Here is a 13198-nt window from a genome sequence, read left to right as displayed (position 1 = left end):
CCACACTACAGGTATTGCTGACAAATAATAAAGAATACAAAACGAAGAATACTTGTTATCGTACCTATCTCTTGATTTTAGTGGTAGAAGATTTGCAGTCAGGATTTCAGATTCTTTTAAAATTCTACTTCGAATATCACAAGCGTCGTCATCTTCAAGCATTTTTGAAAATTTGGAACGCGCTAATCAACAATAAATAATTGAATAAAAATGGTTTCCAATGATGAATTAGTTTGATTCGTAACTCGAACTGAAATCATGGCAACTTTGATGAAGAAAGTGGACACTCGCACGATCTAGTGGATGACTTATTAACTACGGACTTCCAAGCGGCTGGAAAGAGAACACTTTCTGGCCTAGACCGGAAAAGAAACCTGTTTCTTAATCAGACGAGAGTCGTCTGCAAACAAGGTCTTTCAGATCTACATAGGGACTGGAAAACAGCTGCTTTCTGTGCAGTGTGGCGAAAAAGTATATTGGGGATAGATCAACGAGGATCAACAATCCTATTATATATTAAGGGAGCAATTTCTGTATTTTTGTATATTTATATCTGGTTATTTATGTTCAACGGATCTCGAAAACGGCTCTAACGATTTTCACGAAATTTGGAACATGGTAGGTTTATTATATAAAGATTCGATTGCACTAGGTCTCATCCTTGGAAAAACTCGCTGAACGACATAAAAAGGATAATTCATCCTTGACTGAAACAGCTGTGGATAGTAAAAAAGTGAGTGAGCGAGTGAGTATGTGAAAAATCAAAAATATCGCATCCCCGAAATTATAGATGACATATATCCAGGATGTTAAATGAACACGATCATTTTAGAGAATTGTGTTCTGTTTATCAATAAATAAAGGTGCGTACATATACGCGCCGCGAACATGAGCAATTTACTTTAATCAGCTGACTATATCTGTATTTTTCACAGAAACGGTAAGTACAATATAAAAAAGCTTGGCATCAGCTGATTAAAAGTAAATTGCCATGTTCGCGGCGCGTAAATCTGTACACACCTTAAGAATAACGAGCAAAGCTCGGTGCCGATATTTAATATTATATCACATATAACTGAATAATATGATTCAAGCTTTCGACTGTGGAGGGCAGTGATAGGATGAAGAAATTGGAAACAATGCCGTGATATATTTTTACTGAACTTACAACCGAATCTCACTATTGTAAACTACAGTAACTTGGGTTGACATCTTGTCTGGGCTTAGTTTTAATAAGGGTCCTGTGAGTGAATATTGTACAGAAAAGAGACTTGATATTTTGTATTTTCATTGATATGTCGGTTTTAATTTTTTGATAATTGTTTGATGATGAATTTTGTGATAGTATCTTGAGTCATCTCCACCAGCTCCTCCTCCATCTGCTCCTCCCCCTGCTCCTCCTCCTCATCATCCACCTCTTCTTACTCCTCATTATCCTCCTCCTCCTCCTCAACCTCGACTCATATCAGAGCAATACAGTGGCGCATACCAATTAGGGATGGCTTTGAGGTCACTTTCTGTTTGACTTCCTCTCTCTTCAGTGCAAGTTTGACTTCCTTTCACTCTGCTCTTTGACTTTGGACTTAGAGGGCACTAAGTCCAACACAGCTATAATGGAACGGACTTAACAATGGATAAAGCACAGGCGAATAGTAACTAAGTAAGAAGTGGGAGAGGAATAAGAAGAAGAAGAAGAAGAAGAAGAAGAAGAAGAAGAAGAAGAAGAAGAAGAAGAAGAAGAAAAGGAAGAAGGAGATTGATTGATTGATTGATTGATTGGAGATTGATTGATTTGTAGAAGGAGAAGACAGAAGTGAGAGAAGAAGAAGAAGAAGAAAAGAAAAAGGAGAAGGATGTGGTGGAGTAGGAGGATCAAGAAAATGAGGACAAGGAATGAAGCAAGAAGAAGAAGGAGAAGGATGAGGAGAAGGAGATTGATTGATTGATTGATTGATTGATTGAGTACTTATTTATGTAGATGACAATATATACTGGCTTATACACTTATATACAATAGCTTACAATACAGCAAAATTATAGATGAATTTACATAATAAGGAGTAAGAAAATAATTATTGAACTGTATATGATATGAAAAAGCAATTTGTAATATAATAACTATAGATAATAATCATATTGTTATGCATGTACATAAATTGGCGGAGCTTTGGACATATCAATGTCCATTCTTCGGAAAGAATATTAAAAATATCCTCCCCACTAACTCTCTACCAAAAGGAGAAGGAGAATGGGAGGGTGAAGAAGAAGGAGAAGAAGATGGAGAATCCCATGAAGAAGGATATCAGATTGTATTTCTTCATTTATGTTTGTGAATACAACATTTACTGGTTCATACACTAATCCAGATAAAATGACGCTAATTTTAGTTATTCAACGAATTTCACAAAGTAAAGAGGAGGAGGAGGAGGAGAAGAAAAATGAGATGATGATTTTGGAGAAGAAGAAGAAGGAGAAAATAAAGAAGAAGTTGTTGGTGAGGGAGGAGGGAAAGGTGAAGGAAAAGAAGTTGGTGGAGAAAAAGGAGAAGGAGAAAGAGAAAGATAACTAGTATGAGTAGATGAAGGAGAAGAAGAAAAATAAGAAAAGAAGAATCGCTGGCTACTGACAACAATTATCATGAGAAGGGCGACAAGAAGATGGAGAAGAAGAAGGAAGAGGAAGACTACATAAAGAAAAGGAAGAAAAAAGGAGAAGATGGGGAACAAGAATGAGAAAGGAGAAGGAGAAGAAGAGGGATATGATATTGATGGCGAAGAAGTGGAAGGAGAGGATGAAGAAGAGGGTAATGGATATGGAGTAGGAGAATAAGATTGTGGAGGAGAAGAGGAAAAAGGAAAAAAGAAGGAGAAAGAGTTGCAGAAGGAGAAGGAGAAGATGAAGAGGAAGAAGAAGAAAAGAAGAATTGCTAGCTACTGGAATCCATTTACTTAAGAAGAAGGAGGGGAAGAAGGAGGAAGAGGAGATCATGAGAGAGACAAAAAAGACAGGAGAAGAAGAAGAAGAAGAAGAAGAAGAAGAAGAAGAAGAGAAGAATAAGAAGAGAAGAAGAAGAAAAATGAGAAGTAAGACGAGGAGGAGAAGGGAAATATGAGGAGGGAGAAGAAGAATTCAGGATAAGGACACGAAGGAGACAGGACAAAGAGATAAAAAGACGGAAAAAGCGGGAGCGATGAGGATGAAAGGAGGAGAAGATGGAAAATATGATGATGACGATGAAAATGAAAAGAAGAGGGATAAGTAGGTGGTGGTGGTGGATGAGGAAGAGGGAGAATGAGAAGGAGGAGAAGAAGAAGAAGAAGAAGAAGAAGAAGAAGAAGAGTAGGAGGAGATGGTGGAGGAGGAGGAGGAGGAGTAGGAGAAGGAGGAGGAATTGTGAAGGAGGAGGTGGAGGAACATAATCAGAAAAATATCAGTATTATTAAATCATTAAAAATGTATTTTTCTACAACTGCGAGTAAAAATAGATAGTTGTATATCTAGAGTGAAAAGTACGACTTTTTCTCCCTGTGGGAAAAAGTTTGAAGCCCGAGGCGAAGCCAAGGGCAACAATTTTCCTGAGGGAGAAAAAGTATTTTTCCTCCACCTACTGCCTAAAGTACTTACTTTACTCCCTGAAACCTAATACTAAAGTGTCACTTTTTCGCTCTCGGTAGTAAAAAACAGAAAAACTCCCTAGGGGAGGAAAAGTGACTCCATTTAAATAACATGGGAAGCATCTCTATTTTAAAACTTATATTGTAATAGGTTAGAAGGTCTAAGCTCAGATGAGAAAGCATAATAGAGGTGTCTGTCATTGAATCAACTGAATTCAATACCACAACCAGAAATTTGATCAACTCATGAAATATATGTTTGTATGATATTATATTCTTAATATTATTAGACACAAAAAATTTATACAATTTTAAAAATATTTCATTCTATTCAAAATACCAGTCAAAAAATATTTTTGATCTGCAATTCAAATCTGAACCGCTTGATCAGGAGTCAGCCATTTTTGGTAGACACCCAGCTGATATAATTGTTACAACTTTTGCCGATAGTTAGCGCAATCGGCAGTGCCAATTAGACGAACGGTTTTCAGGTTTCAGATTTTAGGTTATGTTGTTAGGAATCATTGTCAGCAATTCTTCAAGTTATTAAAATGATATTATGTGCAGTTTCTATAAAAAATGTAGATGGAGGAAAAATGTTGTTTACATCACGAGCGAAAAATACTTTCTCCTCGGGGAAAATTTTGCCCTCGGCTTCGCCTCGGGCTTCAAACTTTTTCCCACAGGGAGAAAAAGTCGTACTTTTCACTCTAGATATACAAATAACTATTTCGCTCGCTAACCATCTGCGCATGCACAGGAGACTTCTTTACTCTCGCTAATCATTCGCGCATGCGCAGAAGAGTTTCTTTACGTTCGCTAATCAGGCTGATGGTAAGCAGCTCGCCAAAAGTAGGTCAGATCTTAACCTAAAAAGTCGGTAATTGTACGGTGTACCGGTTCTGCAGCCATGATGGATATCAGTGGAGACGAAATATTATTATTTACTCCGTCGATATAAGTAGTTTAACAGGTTTGGGCAGTTGTAGAAAAATCTTTGTATGTAATTCGCGCGTAATGCTTCTTTATCGCTCTTGCAAAATTATCACACTCCGCTTCGCGTCGCGTGATAACTGTTTTTGCGCAAGTGATAAAGTCGTGCATTATGCTCTTAATACATTAATAGCTATATCTTAATAAATTCAATTAAATCGACTCTCCCAAACAAAAATAGACAGTAAATTTCAAATCTGATATACAAGTATCAGTTAACCTCCATAGAAGGCGATGATAAGACAGAAAATTGATTGATTGATTGATTGAGTACTTTATTTATGTAGATTACAATATATACTGGCTTATACACTTATATACAATAGCTTACAATACAGCAAAATTATAGATGAATTTACATAATATAGACTAAGAAAATAATTATTGAACTGTATATGATATGAAGAAGTAATTTGTAATATAATAACTATAGATAATTATATTGTTATGCATCTACATAAATTGGAGGAGCTTTGGACATATCAATGTCCATTCTTCGGAAAGAATATTAAAAATATCCTCCCCACTAACTCTCCACCAAAACGTAATTCAATTCATTAAAATAAGGATTTATTTATTAATGGAAATATTGTAAAAGTTTTAATTAATATGAATATTTAAGAGAAAAAAAAAGAAAATTGATAGAGTAAAATAATTACATAGGTAGATAAGATCAAATTATTGATTAATAAAATTAAGTAGGCTGAAAGTAGATCAGGGTTATCAACTTTCAGTAATATACAGCAGTATGCAGTGGATAATTAAAATAACATGAGTTTATATAATATATATGTATATACAATTCATTTTATAACAGGTTAAAGGTTTGTATTTGTAGGATGGGTGGGGGATGGAGAAAATCGGATAATGAAAATCAGAGAGACAGGCAACGATTATCTCCTATCTTCCATCACTAGCGTTATAAGGTGGACTTCACTCTTGCATTTTAAATGGTAGTTAATTTTTCAATATTTTGAACGATATTATTTCACAATCTCATACTTCTGAACCTTCTCTTAAGGACCCTCAACTCCATGGAACGTGCAAGGAATGCAAAATAAATTCGAACTCAAATCAGTTGTGGAAGTTAACTCTGCCATGCAAAAGTTTACTTCATTGATTATTTGAGTAATGGTATCTAAAATTGAGTGAGAGCCGGGCTTTTATGCAGAAGGTGATACAAACTTTTCGAAGCTATGGTAAGGAGGTGGTGGAGGAGGAGGGACAGGAAGAGGATGATGAGGAGGAGGTGAAGGTGAGGAAGAAGGAGGAGGAGAAGTAGTAGGAGGATAGGATCAAGAAAATGAGGACCAGGCGAATAGGTGAATGATGAAGATGATGATAATGACGATGGAGGAGAAAAAGAAGAAGGAGGAGAAGAAGGGGAAGAAGAAGAGGAGAAAAAAAGAGGGAATGAATAGGAGGGAGAAGTAGAAGAGGAAGATGATGCTGAAGAAGAAGAACAAGAAGATAAAGGTGGAGGAGAAGGAGGTGGAGAAGCAGAAGATGGAGATGATTGTGAAGAAGAAGAAGAAACAGAGAGAGGAAAAGAAGGAGAAGGAGGAGGAGAAGGAGACGGTGAAGGAGAGGAAGACGAAGGTGGTGGTGATGAAGGAGAAGAAGGAGAAGGTGAAGAAGAAGAAGATGGAGAAGGAGGAGAAGACGAAGGTGGTTATGAAGGAGGAGAAGGAGAAGGTGAAGAAGTAGAAGATGGAGAAGGAGGAGAAGACGAAGGTGGTGATGAAGGAGAAGAAGGAGAAGGTGAAGAAGAAGAAGAAGGAGGAGGAGAAGGAGAAGGAGAAGTAGAAGAAGAAGTAGATGAAGAAGAAGGAGAATCGCCGGCTACTAGAATACATTTACATAAATTTGCAAATTCAATGCAAGATGAATGGATTTTACTTCTATCCCTCGTTCTCCTCCTCCTCCTGCTCCTCCTCTTCCACCACCTTCCACTCCACTCTCTCTCCTTTCTCCTCATTCTCTCTGTCTGCAACTAGAGTGCTGTTCCCTAGTCTCTAGAGTAGAGAACTGTCAGAGATATTGAATCCATAATGAAGTACATCACCCCTGTGCAGTGTATAAACAGTGTTTTTATCATTATTTTCTACAGTAGATCATCCAAAAACATGCATTTAACTTTCTTTTTTTCTCAAAAAATCTCTTCTGAGACTAAAAAATGATGATTTTTCTATTGTTCTACATCGGATGATTCCCGTGTTATTGTTTCCTTCTTTTTCCTCTCCTTCTTCTTCATACTCTTTTTCTTATTCCTCTTCTTTTTTTTTCTTCTTCTTCTTCTTCTTCTTCTTCTTCTTCCTCCTCTTCTTCTTCTTCTTTTTCTTCTTATACTTCTCCATTCCAAAATGAATTTTAATGATGTTCTGATATCCCACCTTCCGCTTCTATATGAAGCGTTTCCTTCCTATAATATATTTTGTATGTATCTATCTATATAATTATCTATCCATTCCTTTATTATACCTATCTATAGTGAGGTGCACTATAATTGCAGTGGAGAAAGATAGGAGATCATCGTTGCCGATCCTCTGTCTTGTCAATGCCTTCTATCGACGGTAGCTGATACAGGTATATTGATGTAGTCTATAATCAACTGTCTATTCTCGTTTGAAATGATCAATTATATTTTATTGAGCAAGAATAGCTATTCATGTATTAAGAGCGTAATGCACGTCTTTATCGCTCACGCAAAACAGTTATCACGCGACGCGAAGCGGAGCGTAATTATTTTGCAAGAGCGATAAAGAAGCATTACGCGCGAATTACATACAACATTTTTTCTTACAACTGCCCAAACCTGTTAAATTTCGGCGGAGCTACAATTACCGACTTTTTAGGTTAAGATCTGACCTTTTGGCGAGCTGCTTACAATCAGCTGATCAGCAAGCGTAAAGGAACTCTTCTGCGCATGCGTGAATGATTACCAAGTGTAAAGAAAATCTACTGCACATGCGCGGATGGTTAGCGAGCGAAAAAGTAGATTCTCCTCAGAAATAAGCTGTTTTACAAGGAGAATTGAGTATGTAAATTCTTTTTTACGCGCAGTTGTAGAAAAAATGAATTTTTTTGATGTTTTGATATCCCACCTCTTGCTTCTGCAGAAAGCGAATATGCCCTTCTTTATTTTTGTATGTATCTATCTATAAAATCATATATTAATTTATTTATGATACCTATCTATAGTGAGGTACACTATAATGACAGTGAAGAAAGATAGGAGATCATCGTTGCCGATCCTCTGTCTTGTCAATGCCTTCTATCGACGCTAGCTGATTCAGGTTCATTGATGTAATATCAGCTGTTTATTCTCGTTCAAAATAATCAATCAGATTTCATGAAGCAAGAATCATTTTCCAATAATTCCGTAATGAATTTTTATAATTACTATGAAATATATTGTTATTTGATTATCAATTGTACTTTGTCGTGAGAAGATCTGGCAACAAAGCAAGGAGAGAGAGAGATAGCGCTGTCCGTTTTGTTGTTAATGATAGACAAGATAGCAAAATACACTTGCTCAAACACTCTGCCATTATAGTAGATAGCGCTATCTCTCTCTTTGCTCTGTTGCCAGATCTTCTTTCGACAATGTGCAATTAATAATAAATTAACATTATAAATCATGAAAATTCATTATGAAATTATTGGAAAATGATTCTAGCTTCATGAAATCTAACAACTGATTATTTTGACAGTTGATAATAGACAGTTGATAATACATCTATAGACTTCTTGTATCAGCTACCGTCGATAGAAGGCATTGACAAGACAGAGTATCGGCAACGATGATCTCCTATCTTTCTTCACTGCCATATAGTGCACTCAACTATAGATATAGTGAGGTCCACGTTATAATGGCAGTGGTTAAAGATATGAGAATAGCGATGACGATTCTCTGCATTAATTAATTATATTTCTATACTGTCAAAAACATAATTGGCATCGTTGTGGACCTAGAAAAGGATAGTACCACCGGCTTTGTCGAATGATAGACAAGGATTGCAATTCCAAAGTTGAACAAATACTGTCATTATAACGTGGACCTCACTATAGGTAGGATATAGTTATTTGTGCAACTAGTGCGCAAAGTGACAGTTTGCTGCACCGAAAGAAACGTTTACGCCGAGCCGTAGGCGAGAGCGAATGGTTCTTGAGTGCAGCAGAGAACTTTGCGCACGTATTTCACATTAGGTTTCTCCTACAGTTACCATTGAATATGAAAAGTGGTAATTATGGGTAAAATTGGCCTGAAATCCATCAAATGTTTTTCTGTGTAATTCTATTATTGATAAAAACCTTAATCCTAAAATCCTAAAGTCCTCGTTGTCCTTGGTTATAATTTATAATGAATAATAATTAGCGCGTTGTGCTTGGTTGCACCTCTGCTCACTATAGCAGCCACAGCAGTCACTGTTACCAACTTCATTTTGATTTTGCTGCACTGTTGCTCCATATAACCTACTAAGTATTTTGCGTTGCCATGTTGCAAATCTGGAGTGCAGAAAAATTTTTCCTGCACTAGAGCGAAGTGATTCTTTGCGTTCTGTAATCAGTGCAGCAATGACCACTTTTCAACGTAACTGTGGGAAAAATGAATTCTTTTGATGTTTTGATATCCCACCTCTCGCTTCTGCAGAAAGTGATTATGCCTTCCTTTATTTTTGTATGTATCTATCTATAAAATCATATATTAATTTTTTTATCATAGCCTACCAATCTACAGTGAGGTACACTATAATGGCAGTGAAGAAAGATAGGAGATCATGGTTGCCGATCCTCTGTCTTGTCAATGCCTTCTATCGACGCTAGCTGATACAGGTTCATTGATGTAATATCAGCTGTTTATTCTCGTTCAAAATAATCAATCAGATTTCATGAAGCAAGAATCATTTTCCAATAGTTTCAAAATTAATTTTCATAATTAATATGAAATATATTGTTATTTGATTATCAATTGTACTTTGTCGTGAGAAGATCTGGCATCAGAGCAAAGAGAGAGAGATAGCGCTGTTCATTTTGTTGAATGATAGACAAGGATAGCATTACCATTGCTAATCAAACACTGCCATTATAACGTAGATAGCGCTATCTCTCTCTTTGCTCTGTTGCCAGATCTTCTTCCGACAATGTGCAATTAATAATAAAATAACAATATAAATCATGAAAATTCATTATGAAATTATTGGAGAATGATTCTTGCTTCATGAAATCTAATTGATTATTTTGAATGAGAATAGATAGTTGATAATACATCTATAGACTTCTTGTATCAGCTACCGTCGATAGAAGGCATTGACAAGACAGAGGATCGGCAACGATGATCTCCTACCTTTCTCCACTGCCATCATAATGTGGACATCATCATAGATATAGTGAGGTCCACGTTATAATGGCAGTGGTTAAAGATATGAGAATAGCGATGACGATTCTCTGCATTAATTAATTATATTTCTATACTGTCAAAAACATAATTGGCATCGTTGTGGACCTAGAAAAGGATAGTACCACCGGCTTTGTCGAATGATACACAAGGATTGCAATTCCAAAGTTGAACAAATACTGTCATTATAACGTGGACCTCACTATAGAACAAGAACAACCACAACATGATACAGTATAAAGACAATATGATACAGTATCTTCTCAACTTGATACACAACACTATGATACATACGAGATTATAGGAAGGCATAACCGCTTTCTACAGAAACAAGAGGTGGGATATCAGAACCTCACTATAGAATAAAATTATGTTTACTCATATAATAATCTAGATTTTCGCATAATATTCTTAGAGGCAGTAGATTGAGAAAGCTTCAAATAAATATTATACAAGAGAAAAAGAAAAAAAGGAGTGAAGAGTAGAAGCGGGAAATCAGAAGGAAATCGAATCAAAGGAGATTTCCCCATTTTCCAATTTTCCGTAACAAGATATATTCGTCGCATATTTCATGTATGCAATGCCACATTGTATTGTATTGAATTCTTGCGATTCGATTTACCCAAGATTTGATTTGGGTGCACTTCTTTGGATAGAAAGAGTGAGAGAGACATGGATGTTGTGAGAAGGCAGAGAGTGACAGGGAGGGTGTGAGGGAGAGAGAGTGAGAGAGGAGAAATCTAGTTGATGTGGAAAGAGAGAGAGAGAGAAAGAGAAGAATACTGACAGAAGAAGCAGAGTTAGAGAGAGGAATTGTTGAGAGGTTGGGATATAAAAGAGATATTGAGACATATTTCCGAGAGAGTGAGAAAGAGCATGAAAATATGGAAGAGAGAGTAATTGAGATGGAGAACTTTCCGATTGATTGAGTACTTTATTAATGTAGATTACAATATATACTGGCTTATACACTTATATACAATAGCTTACAATACAGCAAAATTATAGATGAATTTACATAATATAGACTGAGAAAATGATTATTGAACTGTACAATGATAGGAAAAAAAATCAATTTGGAATATCTGTAGATAATATTGTAATGCATCTACATAAATTGGCGGAGCTTTGAACATATCAATGTCAATTCTTTTGGAAAGAATATTAAAAATATCCTTCCCACTAACTCTCTACCAAGAGCTTGAATTTATTTATAAGACTAAAGATTTATTCGCAAAAAAAATTTTTAAGTTTTAATATATATATTAAAATTCAAGAACAAATCATATGATAAATGAAGTGATGTTATTATGTAATCAAATAAAACAATATTATTGAAATGGAGTGGACTGATGGTGAATAAGGGTAGAGATAAGAGAGAGAGAGTGTGTGTGTAAGAGAGAGAGTAAGAGATCAGATGAGATTTATTTAGTAATCTAGATTAAAATAATGCTGACTAATGTACATATTCTTAATAACTGACAATAAACTTGATAATTCAATGAATTTGAAAATTATTCAGTACAGAATTATTATTGATTATCTATATTCTATATATATAAAAGCGAAATGGCACTCACTCACTGACTGTCTGACTCACTCACTCGCGGAACTAAAAATCTACCGGACCAAAAACGTTCAAATTTGGTAGGTATGTTCAGTTGGCACTTTAGAGGCGCACTAAGAAGGGTTTTGAAAAAAATCCAAAGATACGCCCAAAGTCTGCGTTTTTCCAGCGTTTTTTAGCGTTCTCTCAGCTTTATCAAGAACAAATGAAGAGAAAATTTTCAAATTTAGTACAGAAGCTCAGCTAAGGTGTAATAATGTTGTGTTAGAAGGAGTTTGCAATAACGTCAAAGATATGCCCAAAACTAGCGTTTTCCAGCGTTTTTTGCTTTTTCTCAGATTTATCGAGGAAAAAAAACAGAAATTGTTCAAATTTAGTACAGAAGATCAGCTGTGGTGTAATAATGCTGTATTAGTAGGTATTTGCAATATTGTCAAAGATACGCCCAAAATTAGCTTCTTTCCAGAGTTTTTTTGCTTTTTCTCAGATTTATCGAGAACAAATGAACAGAAATTGTTCAAATTTGGTACAGAAGATTAGCTAGGGTGTAATAATTTTGTATTAGAAGGAATTTGCAATAACGTCAAAGATACGCCCATAATTAGCGTTTTTCCAGCGTTTTCTTGATTTTTCTCAGATTTATCGAGAACAAATAAACAGAAATTGTTCAAATTTAGTACAAAAGCTAAGCTAGGGTGAGATAAGTTGTGTTGAAATGAATTTGAAATAACGTCAAAGTTACACCCAAAATCAGCGTTTTTCCAACGTTTTTCTCAGCTTTTCTGCTTTTTCTCGGTAGTTTGACTTCCTGATGAAATGGAGCATGCTCAAATGAAAAATTCAGGCGAGCGAAGCGAGCCCGCTAATCTCATTCTTGGACGAATCAGCCGGTGGTCCAGGGGGCGGAGCCCCACTGGCTAGACGGATATGGCGAGCAAAGCGAGCCTGGAGGCTGGTTATTAATATATTTGGGAAAAATTCAATTTGATTGAGAGTAGATAATATTTTGTTAATATTATCTACACGAATCAGCTCACTTTTAAAAGTTTATGCGATTTTTCACTTTGCTTGCCCTATTACCATAGGTAAGGAAAGTATTGCTTTCCGAAAAAAATTAAGGTACCCCAATTTCTAAATTTCTATACGTTTCAAGGTCCCCTGAGTCCAAAAAAGCGGTTTTTGGGTATTGGTCTGTATGTGTGTGTGTGTGTGTGTGTGTGTGTGTGTGTGTGTGTGTGTGTGTGTGTGTATGAGTGTATGTGCGTCTGTGTACACGATATCTCATCTCCCAATAAACGAAATGACTTGAAATTTGGAAGTTAAGGTCCTTCCCCTATAAGGATCCGACACGAACAATTCAGATCTAATGCAATTCAAGATGGCGGATAAAATGTTGTCAAAAACAAGGTTTTCCACGACTTTCTCGAAAACGGCTCCAACGATTTAGATCAAATTTATACCTAAAATTGTCATCGATAAGCTCTATCAGCTGCCACAAGTCCCATATCTGTAAAAATTCCAGGAGCTCCGCCCCATCTATGCAAAGTTTGATTTTGGATTTCCAATTATCAGGCTTCAGATACAATTTGAACAAAAAATTCCAAGTGGAAAAGATTGAGCATGAAC

The sequence above is a fragment of the Nilaparvata lugens genome, chromosome 14, assembly GCF_014356525.2.
Source record: "Nilaparvata lugens isolate BPH chromosome 14, ASM1435652v1, whole genome shotgun sequence".
In the NCBI taxonomy this organism is placed as follows: Eukaryota; Metazoa; Arthropoda; class Insecta; order Hemiptera; family Delphacidae; genus Nilaparvata; species Nilaparvata lugens.
The sequence above is the reverse complement of the archived record's forward strand: the minus strand, read 5'-3'. Positions refer to the sequence as shown.